Source organism: Grampus griseus (assembly GCF_964374135.1).
Source record: "Grampus griseus genome assembly, chromosome: 17".
Lineage (NCBI taxonomy): Eukaryota > Metazoa > Chordata > Mammalia > Artiodactyla > Delphinidae > Grampus > Grampus griseus.
In genome coordinates this window covers 24,825,172-24,843,402 of record NC_139011.1, presented here as the reverse complement: position 1 = coordinate 24,843,402, position 18,231 = coordinate 24,825,172, and the positions used below count along the sequence as shown (strand labels likewise).

Below are 18,231 nucleotides of genomic sequence, written 5' to 3'. Positions count from 1 at the left end.
ATATTGCCACAATTTATTGTGCCTTTTGTGACACTAATCACAGTTGTTTGCTTGTTTGACAGCTGTCTCCGTTAAAAGTCTATAAGCTCCATGAGATCAGACAGTTTCTGTTTTTGTTGATGTTTTGCATATAGTAGACACTCAGTAAGTATTTATTGGATAAATGCAAGAATGAATGTATTTTAAAGAAAACAATACTTTCTTTTCTCTAGGGCTGTTATCAATTTTATCAAAAAAGCACTCAGTATGCTTGGATACTTCAGTACTAACCATGCATTTTCACCCTTTTAGAATATATCTTCCAACACATTTTTTGGCAACTAGTTATATTCAGTACACTTTTAAAAATAATTATAACTTGAAATGTCCACCAATTTTCAGATAATAACTTTATCATACCTACCAGTCTTTTCCAGTATTACAAGATTAAACTACATTATTCCTCAGAAAAATAAAACTAAAACAAATAAAACTCAAAACCTGGTAAAAAAAATTGAAAGAAACATTTAAAAATTAGAAACTTTATTTCATTATAAAATCTCCAATATGAATATAAACATGGCACAAAAGTAGTCAAAATGTATAATGCTATTTAAGAAAGACAAAGGAAATATTTTTAGATTTGTACCACTGTTACATCCTATTAAGCAAGACTTAGTAAAATGAATGAATTTCATAAGTTTATCTTACTCTTTATTTTGCAACCTGGAATATATTGTATTTGTCTAAAAATAACTTTTCCAATAATATGATTTAGAGTAGTAAATGTATAGGAATACACTATTTCCTTTAAAAAAATGATCAGGCAATTACGCATTGTGAATCCATTATTTGATTGTTTGGTAGTCAGTCTATTGTAGTGTGTATATATATATATATATATATAACAATACATATACAAAAGATTTTTTTTTTAGGAGTTTTTTTTTTTTTTTTTTGCTGTCCACAGGCCTCTCACTGTTGTGGCCTCTCCCGTTGCGGAGCACAGGCTCCAGACGCGCAGGCTCAGCGGCCATGGCTCACGGGCCCAGTTGCTCCACGGTATGTGGGATCCTCCCAGACCGGGGCACGAAGCCCTGTCCCCTGCATCGGCAGGCAGACTCTCAACCACTGAGCCACCAGGGAAGCCCTAGGAGTTTTTTTTTTAACTTTTATACAGCAGGTTCCTATTAGTCATCCATTTTATACATAGTGTATACATGTCAATCCTAATCGCCCAATTAATTACACCACCCCCCACCCCCCACCACTTCCTCCCTTGTTGTCCACACGTTCGTTCTCTACATCTGTGTCTCTATTTCTGCCCTGCAAACTGGTTCATCTGTACCATTTTTCTAGGCTCCACATATATGTGCTAATATGCGGTATTTGTTTTACTCTTTCCAACTTACTTCATTCTGTATGACAGTCTCTAGATTCATACACGTCTCTACAAATGACCCAAGTTTGTTCCTTTTTATGGCTGAGTAATATTCCATTGTATATATGTACCACAACTTTTTAATCCATTCGTCTGTCGATGGGCATTTAGGTTGATTCCATGATCTGGCTATTGTAAATAGCGAAGCAATGAACATTGGGGTGCATGTGTCTTTTTGAATTACGGTTTTCTCTGGGTATATGCCCAGGAGTGGGATGGTTGGGTCATATGGTAATTCTATTTTTAGTTTTTTAAGGAACGTCCATACTGTTCTCCATAGTGGCTCTAACAATTTACATTCCCACCAACAGTGCAAGAGTGTTCCCTTTTCTCACACCCTCTCCAGCATTTCTTGCTTGTAGGTTTTCTGATGATGCCCATTCTAACTGGTGTGAGGTGATACCTCATTGTAGTTTTGATTTGCATTTCTCTAATAACTAGTGATGTTGAGCAGCTTTTCATGTGCTTCTTGGCCATCTGTATGTCCCCTTTGTAGAAATGTCTATTTATGTCTTCTGCCCATTTTCTGATTGGTTTTTTTTTTTTTTTTTAATGTTGAGCTGCATGAGCTGCTTATATATTTTGGAGATTAATCCTTTGTCCGCTGATTAGTCTGTAAACATTCTCTCCCATTCTGAAGGTTGTCTTTTCGTCTTGTTTGCAGTTTCCTTTGCTTTGCAAAAGATTTTAAGTTTCATTAGGTCCCATTTGTTTATTTTTGTTTTTATTTCCATTACTCTACCAGGTAGATCAAAAAAGATCTTGCTGTGATTTATGTCAAAGAGTATTCTGCCTATGTTTTCCTCTAAGAGTTTTAGTGTCTGGTCTTACATTTAGGTCTCTAATCCATTTTGAGTTTACTTTGTGTATGGTGTAAAGGAGTGTTCTAATTTCATTCTTTTACATGTAGCTGTCCAATTTTCCCAGCACCAATTATTGAAGAGACTGTCTTTTCTCCATTGTATATACCTGCCTCCTTTGTCATAGATTAGTTTACCATAGGTGTGTGGGTTTATCTCTGGGCTTTCTATCCTGTTCCATTGATTTATATTTCTCTTTTTGTGCCAGTAACATATTGTCTTGATTACTGTAGCTTTGTAGTATAGTCTGAAGTCAGCGAGTCTCATTGTTCCAGCTCCATTTTTTCCCCTCAAGACTGCTTTGGCTATTCAGGGTCTTCTGTGTCTCCATACAAATTTTAAGATTGTTCTAGTTTTGTGAAAAATGCCATTGGTAATTTGATAGAGATTGCATTGAATCTGTAGATTGCTTTGGGTAGTATAGTCATTTTCACAAAATTGATTCTTCCAATACAAGAACATGGTATATCTCTACATCTGTTTGTATAATCTTTAATTTCTTTCATCAGTGTCTTATAGTTTTATGCATATAGGTCTTTTGTCTCCTTACGTAGATTCCTAGGTATTTTATTCTTTTTGTTGCAATGGTAAATGGGAGTGATTCCTTAATTTCTCTTTCATATTTTTCATCCATAGTGTATAGGAATGCAAGAGAATTCTATGCATTAATTTTGTATCCTGTAACTTTACCACATTCATTGATTACCTCTAGTAGTTTTCTGGTGGCATCTTTAGCATTCTCTATGTATAGTATCATCATGTCATCTGCAAACAGTGACAGTTTTACTTCTCCTTTTCCACTTTGGATTCTTTTATTTCTTTTTCTTCTCTGATTGCCGTGGCTTGGACCTCCAAAACAATGTTGAATAATAGTGGTGAGAGTGGACATCTTTGTCTTGTTCCTGATCTTAGAGGAAATGTTTTCAGTTTTTCACAATTTAGAATGATGTTTGCTGTGGGTTTGTCGTATATCGCCTGTATTATGTTGAGGTAGGTTCCCTATATGCCCACTTTCTGGAGAGTTTTTTATCATCAATGGGTGTTGAATTTTGTCAAAAGCTTTTTCTGCATCTATTGAGATGATCATGTGGTTTTTATTCTTCAATTTGTTAATATGGTGTATCACATTGATTGATTTGCGTATATTGAAGAATCCTTGCATCCCTGTGATGAATCCCAATTGATCATGGTGTATGATCCTTTTAATGTCTTGTTGGATTCTGTTGAGGATTATTGCACCTATAGTCATCAGTCATACTGGTTTACAATTTTCTTTTTTTTGTAGTATCTATGTCTTGTTTTGTTACCAGGGTGATGATGGACTCACAGAATGAGTTTGGGAGTATTCCTTCCTCTGCAATTTTTTGGAAGAGTTTGAGAAGGCTAGGTGTTAGCTCTTGTCTAAATGATTGATAGAATTCACCTGTGAAACCATCTGGTCCTGGACTTTTGTTTGTTGGAAGATTTTTAATAACAGTTTCAATTTCATTACTTCTGATTGGTCTGTTCATATTTTCTATTCCTTCCTGGTTCAGTCTTGGAAGGTTATACATTTCTAAGAATTTGTCCATTTCTTCCACGTTGTCCATTTTATTGGCACAGAGTTGCTTGTAGTAATCTCTTATAATCTTTTATATTTCTGCAGTGTCAGTTGTGATTTCTCCTTTTTCATTTCTAATTTTATTAATTTGAGTCCTCTCCCTCTTTTTCTTGATGAGTCTGGCTATGGGTTTATCAGTTTTGTTTATCTTCTCAAAGAACCAGGTTTTAGTTTTATTGATCTTTGCTATTGTATTTTTGCTTCTATTTCATTTATTTCTGCTCTGAAACTGATGATTTTTTTCCTTCTGCTAACTTTGGATTTTCTTTGTTCTTCTTTCTCTGGTTCCTTTAGGTGTAATGTTAATTGTTTATTTGTGATTTTTCTTATTTTTTGAGGTAGGCTTGTATGGCTATAAACTTCCCTCTTAGAACTGCTTTTGCTGCATCTCATAGGTTTTGTATTGATGTGTTTTCATTGTCATTTGTCTCTAGGTATTTTTTGATTTCCTCTTTGATTTCTTCAGTGATCTCTTGGTTATTTAGTAACGTATTGTTTAGCCTCCATGTGTTTGTGCTTTTAACGTTTTTTTTTCCTGTAATTTATTTCTAATCTCATAGCGTTGTGGTGAGAAAAGATGCTTGATATGATTTCAATTTTTTTAAATTTACTGAGGCTTTATTTGTGACACAAGATGTGATCTATGCTGGAGAATGTTCCATGCACACTTGAGAAGAAAGTGTAATATGCTGTTTTTGGATGGAATTTCCTATAAATATCAATTAAATCTATCTGGTCTATTGTGTCATTTAAAGCCTGTGTTTCCTTTTTTTTTTTTTTTTCGCAGTTCATGGGCCTCTCACTGTTGTGGCCTCTCCCATTGCGGAGCACAGGCTCTGGATGCCCAGGCTCAGCGGCCATGGCTCACTGGCCCAGCCTCTCCACAGCATGTGGGATCTTCCCGGACTGGGGCACGAACCCGTGTCCCCTGCATCGGCAGGCGGACTCTCAACCACTGCGCCACCAGGGAAGCCCTTGTGTTTCCTTTTCAATTTTCTGCTTGGATGACCTTTCCATTGGTGTAAGTGAGGTGTTAAAATCCCCCACTATTATTGTGTTACTGTCGATTTCCTCTTTTATAGCTGTCAGCAGTTGCCTTATGTATTGAGGTGCTCTTATGTTGGGTGCATATATATTTATAATTTTTATATCTTCTTGGATTGACACATTGATCATTATGTAATGTCCTTCCTTGTCTCTTGTAACAGTCTTTATTTTAAAGTCTATTTTAACTGATATGATTCTTGCTACTCCAGCTTTCTTTGGATTTCCATTTGCATGGAATATCTTTTTCCATCCCCTCATTTTCAGTCTGAATGTGTCCCTAGGTCTGAAGTGGGTCTATTGTAGACAGCATATTAATGGGTCTTGTTTTTGTATCCATTCAGCAAGCCTGTGTCTTTTGGTTGGAGCATTTAATCCATTCACATTTAAGGTAATTCTTGATGTGTATGTTCCTATTACCATTTACTTAATTGTTTTGGGTTTGCTTTTTTAGGTCCTTTTCTTCTCTTGTGTTTCCCACTTAGAGAAGTTCCTTTAGCATTTGTTGTAGAGCTCATTTGGTTGTGCTGAATTCTCTTAGCTTTAGCTTGTCTGCAAAGCTTTTGATTTCTCTGTTGAATCTGAATGCGATCCTTGCTGGGTAGAGTAATCTTGGTTGAAGGTTCTTCCCTTTCATCACTTTAAGTACATCATGCCACTCCCAGCTGGCTTGTAGAGTTTCTGCTGAGAAATCAGGTGTAAACCTTATGGGAGTTCCCTTGTATGTTATCTGTCATTTTTCCCTTGCTGTTTTCAATAATTTTTCTTTGTCTTTAATTTCTGCCAATTTGATTACTATGTGTCTCAGCATGTTTCTCCTTGGGTTTATCCTGTATGGGACTCTCTGAACTTCCTGGACTTGGGTGGCTATTTCCTTTCCCATGTTAGGGAAGTTTTCGACTATAATCTCTTCAAGTATTTTCTCTGGTCCTTTCTTCTCCTTCTGGGACCCCTTTAATGTGAATGCTGTTGTGTTTAATGTTGTCCCAGAGGTGTCTGAGGCTCTCTTCATTTCTTTTCATTCTTTTTTCTTTATTCTGTTCCACAGCAGTGAATTCCATCATTCTGTCTTCCAGGTCACTTATCCGTTCTTCTGCCTCAGTTATTCTGCTATTGATTCCTTCTCATGTATTTTTCATTTCAGTTATTGTGTTGTTCATCTCTGTTTGTTTGTTCTTTAATTCTTCTAGATCTTTGTTAAACATTTCTTGCATCTTCTCGATATTTGCCTCCATTCTCTTTCCTGGATCATCTTCAGTATCATTATTCTGAATTCTTTTTCTGGAAGGTTGCCTATCTCCACTGCATTTAGTTGTTTTTCTGGGGTTTTACCTTGTTCCTTCACCTGGTATGTAGCCCTCTGCCTTTTCATATTGTCTGTCTTTCTGTGAATGTATGTTTTGTTCCACAGGCTGCAGGATTCTAGATCTTCTTGCTTCTGCTGGCTGCCCTCTGGTGGATGAGGTTATCTAAGAGGCTTGTGGAAGTTTCCCGATGGGAGGGACTGGTGGTGGGTAGAGCTGGCTGTTGCTTTGGTGGGCAGAGCTCAGTAAAACTTTAATCTACTTGTCTGCTGATGGATGGGGCTGGATTCCCTCCCTGTTGGTTGTTTGGTCTGAGGTGACCCAACACTGAAGCCTAACCGGGCTCTTTGTTGGGGCTAATGGCAGACTCTGGGAGGGCTCACGCCAAAGAGTACTTCCCAGAACTTCTCCTGCCAGTGTCCTTGCCCTCATGGTGACACACAGCCAGCCTCCATGCCTGCAGGAGACCCTCCAACACTAGCAGGTAGGTCTGGTTCAGTCTCCTATGGCGTCACTGTTCCTTCCCCTGGGTCCTGATGAGCACACTACTTTGTATGTGCCCTCCAAGAATGGAGTCTGTGTTTCCCCCAGTCCTGTTGAAGTCCTGCAATCAATTCCTGCTAGCCTTCAAAGTCTGATACTCTAGGAATTCCTTCTCCCATTGCTGGATCCCTAGATTGGGAAGCCTGATGTGGGGCTCAGAACTTTCACTCCAGTGGATGGACTTCTGTGGTATAAGTGTTCTCCAGTTTGTGAGTCACCCACCCAGCAGTTATGGGATTTGATTTTATTGTGATTGTACCCCTCCTACTGTCTCATTGTGGCTTCTCCTCTGTTTGGATGTGGGGTATCTTTTTTGGTGAGTTCCAGTGTCTTCCTGTTGATTATTGTTCAGCAGTTAGTTGTGATTCTGGCGTTCTTATAAAAGGGAGTGAGAGAACATCCTTCTCTGCTATCTTGAACCAATCTCCCCCCTATTGTAGTATTGAAATTGGAGTTTCACTTTGATAGCTAGTCAGTTGATAACAACCAAATTAAAGTGCACAGAAGAGTCAGGGATTACTTTGAACTGAAACATAAAGAGACTTAATTCTTAATAGAATAGCAACATTAAATGGTGATACAGAGAACACTGTTCAGTAGGAGTGAATCTTTGAAAAGAAAATCATCACAGATTTGCCTCAAGGAACAATAAAAATACATTATAATAACAGGGGAAATGGAATAGAGTTACACAATAATTTGAATCTCTTTCACTTTGTATTTTAAGATAGTTGTACAAATTTCTCATGAATTGCCTCAATCTAGTGTTCATTTGTTTATGACATTATTGTTTATCATAAACGAATGTTATGGAACCACTAGATGATATTAAAAATGAAATTGAATCTATTCTTACTCAATTTCTGGTGTCTTTTAAAATGTTCTTTGTGTAATCCAAAACCATCCTGACTAAACTGAAATAGTTCTCATTTTAAAAGCTGCACTCAGGAAGACTGATACTGATAGCTTGTGAACAAGGAGATAAGGACAGGAAAGTGACTAGAAAGACAGGTTTAGGATTATTACTAGTAAAATGAATTCAGTTAGGAGCTGCCATATAATGAGAAACTTTAAGAAGTGAGGGAAGAAACAAAGCAAAAATTCCTCTGCAAATCTGAGAATAAGACAACAATTTGGCTATGTTAAGAAGAGATAAACAATGAAAACACAAATGTCCATTGGTGGTGTTGTTATTTTGTTGTGCATTTGATAGGAAATTGTAATTCTTAAGATTTTATTGACTTAAGCTACTTGAGATAATCTCAAGAAGCCAACTAATGGCTAATATATTTGTAACGTTTTTAGTGGGTTTTTTTCTGTAGATTAATTCTAAGCAATCATGACATTTGAGAATATAAAAAAACCCTGCAAAATAGCTATGTAGCCACCTTAATAATATTATCTAATTTTTTAAATTTCATTTTCAACCTAATTAATTTAGGTTATTCATGAATAGTAGAAAGCAAATGATGTTACTCTGCAATAAATACAATCCATTATTTGGAAATAACTTCTATAAAAAAAATATTCTCAGGATGAGAGGAACTATTGAAGAGTTCGCAACCAGTGTACTTATAAGAGCTCGGCTGGAAATCAGAAGGGAACTAGTTTTTTTAAGAACATAATTCTTGATGGATACTTTAAAGATGATATCTTTTTCTCAAAACAATCTTAAGGGGGAAATGAAGCACCAAGATATTATAAGGTCACTAAATAAGGAGGTGTTAGATGTACATATTTCTGATTTCAAAGTGACTATTTTATGATACCACCTAATGGATAAAATTCTCATTTATAATTTTTAACTTGATGAACATTGTTGCTCATTGTTTTGCTACAGAGCTACTTCTAACCACATAACAGCTGTTTTTAAATGTGAATTACTTTAAACAAAACAGTTTCTGACAGAGCACATAGAGTATGGGCAGCCCTAAAGCAATATCTCACACCCTTAAGGGTCTTTAGATAAAAAAGAAATGGAAGATTTTAAAATAATTTTCCCTTCAAATAGCTCAAACTCAAGAATCTTATGGGCTTGTGTGTGTGTGAAGGGCAGATGGAGGATTCAAACCCCCAAACAAACATTTCTGTTTAGAACATTTAAAAGAATTTGGGACTTTATTTATCTTAGTCACAGAAAGTATGATTCAAAAGAAATATACTGAAACAGCTGTGCCTTGTCTAAGTTAGTGAAAATACCATCAATAAATACATAAAGCATTCTAACTCTTGATTCTTCCAGTGTTTGGACTAATTAACAAGGAACAGCTGAAAAAAAAATTATTGGTATCAAGGAAGTGAAGGAGCTAGGAGATTTGTAATATACTTGAGCACGTAATTTAGGGATTAAGAAAAGAGGCACAGTTGACAAGTCCTATTCAGTGATGCTAATGGGAGAAGCCAAAATCTTTGGACTCTGAGAATCATTTCTCACCCCAGGCCTGTTATGGTTCAATGTACAGAACTGTTTTCTGTTGCTCTGCACAAACCCTAACAGTGAAAATCACTTTTCAATTTGACTCTCTTGCTTCCAGCCTAATTTAAAAGATCTGTGTCTCAGGAAACAGATAAGAGAATAAGAAAGTGGCAGAGAAAAAAGTACTAGGTAAACCATATGCATAGAGATTAAAAGGTTTTTCTCTCTAGCATTGCATCTTATAAAAATGGCTGGAATGAGCTGTCTACTGGAGCAGTGAGTAGCCTTGCTGAAAATCAGAAGAGTGACCTAATAGAGCCAATCTTCAAGAACTGGAAAGAAATGCTTTTGTGCCCACGAGAAACTCTGGTCTTAGTGCAGGGGGCGAGGCCTCTGAACGCAGCCCCCTATGACCAAGTGGAACTAGACTGAGCACAGAGGAAAAGAAAAAAGTTTGGAGAATCCTGAAGTTGTAAACCTGAGGCCCACATGTAAACCTGGGTGGAAGCAGTAACCTGGGCCACAGACGCCAGCCGAAGCCCCCAACGCTACGCTCTGGTGCAGAGAAGGCTAGTGCTCAGCGTCCTGCATGACTCAGATACGACGCCCAGCCCTCAGGCGACTGCACCTGACCTGGAAGCCCCTGACAGGAGGCGGCCCCTAAGGTGTCTCTGAGACCCAAGGAGAGGAGACATTGACAGGACGCCTGGACCTCAGGTGACTTCGTGACAGGACGGCAGACTGAGTCGTGTGGCTGACAGGGTCTTGGTGTTCCAGCTGGGTGTCAGGCCTGAAGCTCTGAGGTGGGAGAGCCGAGTTCAGGACATTGGACCACAAGAGACCCTTTGGTCCCAAGTAAAATAAATTGGCGAGAGCTCTCCCAAGAGATCTCTGTTTCAATGCTAAGACCCAGCTCCACCCAGTGGCCAGCAAGCTCCAGCACTGGACACCCCATGCCAAACGACTAGCAAGACAGGAACACAACCCCACCCATTAGCAGAAAGGCTGCCTAAAATCATACTAAGTTCACAGGCACACCAAAACACACCACTGGATGTGGTCCTGCCCACCAGAAAAACAAACTCCAGCCTCATCCAACAGAACACAGGCACCAGTTCCCTCCACCAGGAAGCCTACACAACCCACTGAATCAAACATACCCACAGTGGGCAGACACCAAAAACAACAGGAACTACAAACCTGCAGCCTGTGAAAAGGAGACCCCAAACACAGTAAGTTAAGAAAAATGGGAAGACAGAGGAATATGCAGTACATGAAGGAGCAAGATAAAGACCCACGAGACCAAAAAAATGAATAGGAAATAAGCAGTCTACTTGAAAAAGAATTCAGAGTAATGAGAGTAAAGATGATCCAAAATCTTGGAAATAGAATGGAGAAAATACAAGAAACGTTTAATAAGGATCTAGAAGAGCTAAAGAGCAAACAAATAATGATGAACAACACAATAAATGAAATTAAAAATTCTCTAGAAGGTATCAATAGTAGAACAACTGAGGCAGAAGAATGGATAAGTAATCTGGAAGATAAAATAGTGGAAATTAAGAAAAGATTGAAAAGAATTGAGGATAGTATCAGAGACCTCTGGGACAGCATTAAACGTACCAAGATTATAATTATAGGGGTCCCAGAAGAAGAGAAAAAGAAAGGGACTGAGAAAATATTTGAAGAGATTATAGTTGAAAACTTCCCTAATATGGGAAAGGAAATAGTCAATCAAGGCAGGAAGTGCAGAAAGTCCCATATAGGATAAATCCAAGGAGAAACATGCCGAGACACATAGTAATCAACTATCAAAAATTAAATACAAAGAAACAATATTAAAAGCAGCAAGGGAAAAGCAACAAATAACATACAAGGGAATCCTCATAAGGTTAACAGCTGATCGTTCAGCAGAAACTCTGCAAGCCAGAAGGGAGTGACACGACATACTGAAAGTGATGAAAGGGAAAAACCTACAACCAAGATTACTCTATCCAGCAAGGATCTCATTCAGATTTGATGCAGAAATTATAACCTTTACAGACAAGTAAAAGTTAAGAGAATTCAGCACCACCAAACCAGCTTTAAAACAAATGCTAAAGGAACTTTTCCAGGCAGGAAACACAAGAGAGGAAAAGACCTACAAAAACAAACCCAAAACAATTTAAAAAATGGTAATAAGAACATACATATCAATCACTACTTTAAATGTAAATGGATTAAATGCTCCAACCAGAGACATAGACTCCATGAATGGATACAAAAAAAAAACACCTGTATATATGCTGTCTACAAGAGACCCATTTCTGACCTAGGGACACATTCAGACTGAAAGTGAGGGGATGGAAAAAGATATTCCATGCAAATGGAAATCAAAAGAAAGCTGGAGTAGCAATTCTCACATCAGACAAAATAGACTTTAAAATAAAGACTATTACAAGAGACAAAGAAGGACAGTACATAATGATCAAGGGATAAATCCAGGAAGAAGATATAACAACTGTAAATATTTATGCACCCAATATAGAAGCACCTCAATACATAAGGCAAATGCTAACAGCCATAAAAGGGGAAATGGACAGTAACACAATAATAGTAGGGGACTTTAACATCCCACTTTCACTAATGGAGGTATCAACCAAAATGAAAATAGGTAAGGAAACACAAGCTTTAAATGACACATTAAACAAGGTGGACTTAACTGATACTTATAGGACATTCCATCCAAAAACAACAGAATACACTTTCTTGTCAAGTGCTCATGGAACATTCCCCAGGAGAGAGCATATATACATATATATATATTTTTTTTTTATTTTTTATTTTTATTTTTATTTTTTTTGCTGTACACGGGCCTCTCACTGTTGTGGCCTCTCCCATTGTGGAGCACAGGCTCCAGACGCGCAGGATAAGCGGCCATGGCTCACGGGCCCAGCCGTTCTGCGGATGTGGGTTCTTCCCGGACTGGGGCACGAACCCGTGTCCCCTGCATCGGCAGGTGGACTCTCAACCACGGTGCCACCAGGGAAGCCCAAGAGCATATATAGGGTCACAAATCAGGCCTTGGTAAATTTAAGAAAATTGAAATCGTATCAAGTATCTTTTCTGACCACAATGCTATGAGGCTAGATATCAATTATAGGAAAAAAACTGTAAAAAATACAAACACATGGTGGCTAAACAATACACTACTAAATTACCAAGAGATCACTGATAAAATCAAAGAGGATATCAAACCTATCTAGAAACAAATGACAATAAAAACACGATGTCCCCAAACCTATGGGACTCAGCAAAAGCAGTTCTAAGAGGGAAGCTTATAGCAATGCAATCCTACCTCAAGAATCAAAAAAAATAAACAAGCTAACCTCACCTAAAGCAGTTATAAAAATAACAAAAAACCCACAAAGTTAGCAGAAGGAAAGAAATCATAAAGATCAGATCAAAAATAAATGAAGAAGAAATGAAGGAAACAGTAGCAAAGATCAATAAAACTAAAAGCTGGTTCTTTGAGAAGATACGCAAAACCGATAAACCATTAGCCAGGCTCATGAAGAAAAAAAGGGAGAAGACTCAAATCAGTAGAATTAGAAATGAAAAAGAAGAACTAACAACTGACAATGCAGAAATACAAAGAGTCATAAGGGATTACTACAAGTAACTCTATGCCAATAAAATGACAACCTGGAAGAAATGGACACATTCTCAGAAAAGCACAACCTTCTGAGACTAAACCAGGAAGAAACAGAAAATATAAACAGACGAATCAGAAGCACTGAAATTGAGACTGTGATTAAAAATGTTCCAACAAACAAAAGACCAGGACAAGATGGCTTCGCATGTGAATTCTATCAAACATTTAGAGAAGAGATAACACCTATCCTTCTCAAACTCTTCCAAAATATAGCAGAGGAAGGAACACCCCTAAACTCATTCTACGAGGCCACCATCACCCTGATACCAAAACCAGAAAAAGAGATCACAAAAAAAGAAAACTACAGACCAATATCACTGATGAACATAGATGCAAAAATCCTCATAAAAATACTAGCAAACAGAATCGAACAGCACATTAAAAGGATCATACACTATGATCAAGTGGGGTTTATCCCAAGAATGCAAAGATTCTTCAATATATGCAAATCAATCAATGTGATAAACCGTATTAACAAACTGAAGGAGAAAAACGATATGATTATCTCAATAGATGCAGGAAAAAATTTTTGACAAAATTCAACACCCATTTATGATAAAAACTCTCCAGAAAGTAGGCATAGAGGGAACTTACCTCAACATAATAAAGGCCATGTATGACAAACCCAGAGCCAACATCATTCTCAATGGTGAAAAACTGAAACCGTTTCCTTTAAAATCAGGAACAAAGACAAGCATGCCCATTCTCACCACTATTATTCAACATAGTTTTGGAAATTTTAGCCACAGCAATCAGAGAAGAAAAAGAAATAAAAGGAATCCAAATCGGGAAAGAAGAAGTAAAACTGTCACTGTTTGCAGATGATATGATATTATACATACAGAATCCTAAACATGCTACCAGAAAACTACTAAAGCTAATCAATTAATTTGGTAAAGTAGCAGGATACAAAATTAATGCAAAGAAATCTCTTGCATTCCTATATACTAATGATGAAAAATATGCAAGAGAAATTAAGGAAACACTCCCATTTACCATTGCAACAAAAAGAATAGTGTATCTAGGAATAAACCTACCTAAGGAGACAAAAGACCTATATGCATAAAACTATAAGACACTGATGAAAGAAATTAAAGATTATACAAACAGATGTAGAGATATACCATGTTCTTGGATTGAAAGAATCAACACTGTGAAAATGACTCTACAACCCAAAGCAATCTACAGATTCAATGAAATTCCTACCAAACTACCGATGGCATTTTTCACACAATTAGAACAAAATATTTGACAATTTGTATGGAAACACAAAAGACCTGAGTAGCCAAAGCAATCCTGAGAAAGAAAAACGGAGTTGGAGGAATCAGACTCCCTGAATTCAGACTATACTACAAAGCTACAGTAATCAAGACAGATGGTACTGGCACAAAAACAGAAATATAGATCAACAAAACAGGAAAGCCCAGAGATAAACCCATGTACATATGGCCACCTTATCTTTGATAAAGGAGGCAAGACTATACAATGGAGAAAAGACAGTCTCTTCAATAAGTGGTGCTGGGAAAACTGGACAGCTGCATGTAAAAGAATGAAATTAGAACACTCCCTAACACCATACACAAAAATAAACTCAGAAATAGATTAAAGACCTAAATGTAGGGGCAGACACTATATAACTCTTAGAGGAAAACATACGAAGAACACTCTTTCACATAAATCACAGCAAGATCCTTTTTGACCTACCTCCTAGAGAAATGGAAATAAAAACAAAAATAAACAAATGGGACCTAATGAAACTTAAAAGCTTTTGCACAACAAAGGAAACCATAAACAAGACGAAAAGACAACCCTCAGAATGGGAGAAAATATTTGCAAATGAAGCAACTGACAAAGGCTTAATCTCCAAAATTTACAAGCAGCTCATGCAGCTCAACAGCAAAAACACAAACAACCCAATCCAAAAATGGGCAGAAGACCTAAATAGACATTTCTCCAAAGAAGATATACAGATTGCCAACAAACACATGAAAGAATGCTCAACATCATTAATCATTAGAGAAATGCAAATCAAAACTACAATGAGATATCACCTCACACTTGTCAGAATGGCCATCATCAAAAAATCTAGAAACAATAAATGCTGGAGAGGGTGTGGAGAAAAGGGAACCCTCTTGCACTGTGGGTAGGAATGTCAATTGTCACAGACGCTGTGGAGAACAGTATGGAGGTTACTTAAAAGCTAGAAATATAGCTATCATACGACCTAGCAATCCCACTACTGGGCATATACCCTGAGAAAACAATAATTCAAAAAGAGTCATGTACCACAATGTTCATTGCAGCACTATTTACAATAGCCAGGACATGGAAGCAACCTAGGTGTCCATCGACAGATGAATGGATAAAGAAGATATGGCACATATATACAATGGAATATTACTCAGCCATAAAAAGAAACAAAATAGAGTTATTTGTAGTGAGGTGGATGGACCTAGATACTGTCATACAGAGTGAAGTAAGTCAGAAAGAGAAAAACAAATACCATATGCTAACCCATACATATGGAATCTAAAAAAAAAACAAAAAAGAAAAGAAATTGTTCTCATGAACCTAGAGGCAAGACAGGAATAAAGACGTAAACACAGAAAATGGACTTGAGGACACGGGAAAGGGGAAGGGTAACCTGGGACGAACTGTGCAAGTAGCACTGACATATACACAATACCAAATGTAAAATAGATAGCTAGTGGGAATTAGCAGCTACATAGCACAGGGAGATCAGCTTGGTGCTTTGTGATCACCTAGAGGGGTGGGATAGGGAGGGTGGGAGGGATTTGCAAGAGGGAGGGGATATGGGGATATATGTATACATATAGCTGATTTTCTTTGTTATACAGCAGAAACTAACACACCATCATAAAGCAATTATACTCCAATAAAGATGTTTAAAAAAAAATGGCTGGAAAGGTTTTTTCCCATGGAAGGTAAATTTGGAATGGTCTGACTTCGAGCACTGCCTGTACAGTGCACATTAATTCACTTTGGAGAAACCTGATGGTATCTAAACAAGATAGCAAAGAGGCCCATGTAACTACACGTTGCAAGAGATAGGCCATACATATTAAGAACTTTGGGCAGAGAAAATAGTGACTTCAAATAAAAGTTGAAAATCAAAATTCACAAGTGTGGTGGTCTGAATTACAACTATTGCTTTGCAGTCTAACTGCTTCTCAGGTAGGCAATTCTATCAATAGATAGCCTACCTAAGGCTGAAGGATATCAGAGGTTATTTATTTAGTGATGGTTAATGACTATCATTTTCAAACAGGGAATGCTTTTTAATACAATAATGCACTTTGTTAATAACACAATTTCCTCATATTATTTTATGCTTATGTAATGCTTCTAGATTGAATATAACTTTTTTTTGAAATTTAAAGTTGGCTACAATTTGAGTCATCTGGGAGGTGAAGAAAGGGTGAATTCTTGGTAGAACTGATTTCTGATTTAGGGGAAAAAAAATCTTAATCTGCATGTTTGGAAAGAAAGGCAAAATTCATCCCTATCATCCCATCCATCACCGAGTTGGGAGCTCAGAGCAACAAATAGCTAAATTGCTCTGCTTAAGTAACAGGTACTTTGAGACTCACCCTTTACATACTGGAGTGGGTGACTAGGGAGTAGGGAAATGAGGGCTGAAGATCCTGATAGGGAAAAGACTAGATAGAGATGGGGAAGGGTCTGGGCTAAGGAGAGGGAACTGGAGAGAGAGATGCAATCGTTCCAGTGATGGGAATTACCAGGAAAATTTTAGGACAGTGAAGGTTTATTTAATCTTAAATTATTCTGGATTGTGCAATAATCCTCTTTGGTTATCCCTTGTTCTAAGGTTTTTGTGAGAATGAAGGCAAGTGATCCAAATAAAGAGCAGACTAAGGAGTTGAGAAAGGGTAGCAGCCTCTGGATCTCACAACAGAGATGACTCTAAAAGCAGGAATTCAAAGTCAGAAGTGAAGAAAAGCATCCCCAGGAAAGCTCTGAAAATATAAACAGGGCCTAGACTTACCTTTGTAACTGAGATGGGGCTCAACTTTTTATTTAGATATTGAAGGATGATGATCAGTGAGAATTATATGGATATAAATGTTATGAATTATGTAAATATAAGATGTTTTAATTACCTTAACATCATAACTCCTGATACAAAATAATGTTAAATCCAAAACTGGAAATACTAAAATCATGTACTTAAACTTATAATACATGCAGTTTTAAAAAATATGAGATCAACTGTGATAACCTGACAGATATGCTAATCCTTCAAATGTGATACTCTAAATTTAACAAATTAAAAATACATTATAAATCTCTGTCTTATTGACACAAATCAGTATAAGTTTTTAAATTATTCAATGATATGATCCAGTAATATTATGTTACATGGTATACTCCAAACCAAGTAGAATTCTGTGTAATACAGTAAGGTTGGTTAATTTGGGTCCCACATTAATGGAAAAATGTTATCTGACAAAGATTTGATTCTGAATAAATAAGATGCTTTTCAAGCTTCTCTAAAATTACAATGGCAACACAGGCTATGTCAACCACTGAATAAAGAATATGTTTTTAACATCACAACAAAAACTGCCAAATTATTCTAAATAAAACCATTTTCTTAATGTGTAGGTTATTATTATGGGCTGAATCATGTCCCCCTAAAATTTATACGTTGAAGTCCTAACTCCCTAGTACCTCAGAATGTGACTGTATTTGGAGAAAGTCTTTTAATGAGGTAATTAAGGTAAAATGAGATTATATGGGTGGACCCTAACCCAACATGACTTGTGTCCTTATAAGAGATTAGGAAACAAACACACACAGAGGGAAGACTATGTGAAGACACAGGAAAAGGGCAGCCATCTATTAGCCAATGACTAAAACCACAGAAGACAACCCTGTTGACACCTTGATCTCAGACTTCTAGACTTTAGAACTATGAGGAAATAAATTTCTGTTATTTAAGCCACTCAGTCTGTTACACTGTTATGGCAGCCCTAGCAAACTAATATAGTCATAGTAAAGTTGTGTAGGTCATAATAAAGCAGAGTGACCTCATGTAAAATGTTTAATATTTTATATCTGTCAAAATAGAATCTGTTTTCCTCTCAAGTTTTTACACTAGCATGAATAGATTAATTCAATGAAGGAACTCTTTAATCAGGGAAAGATCATGTTATATTTATAAAATTCAATCATCAGAGCATAATTTTGCTGAAATTATATATATATTTATATGTTTACTATAATGTTTACAGGAGTTCTTTTTTTTTTTAAGAAAAGGTTGGGAGATGAGAGGGGTCAACAATATAATTGAAAAATTATATAGATA

General features: G+C 36.9%; 1 protein-coding gene across 3 annotated transcripts in view; it reads right to left on the bottom strand.

The window, feature by feature from the left end:
• CSMD3 (CUB and Sushi multiple domains 3) overlaps positions 1-18,231 on the bottom strand; it is a gene marked incomplete at both ends in the record, with an annotated part of 1,078,626 nt that overhangs the window by 401,268 nt on the left and 659,127 nt on the right. The window lies entirely within an intron of this gene.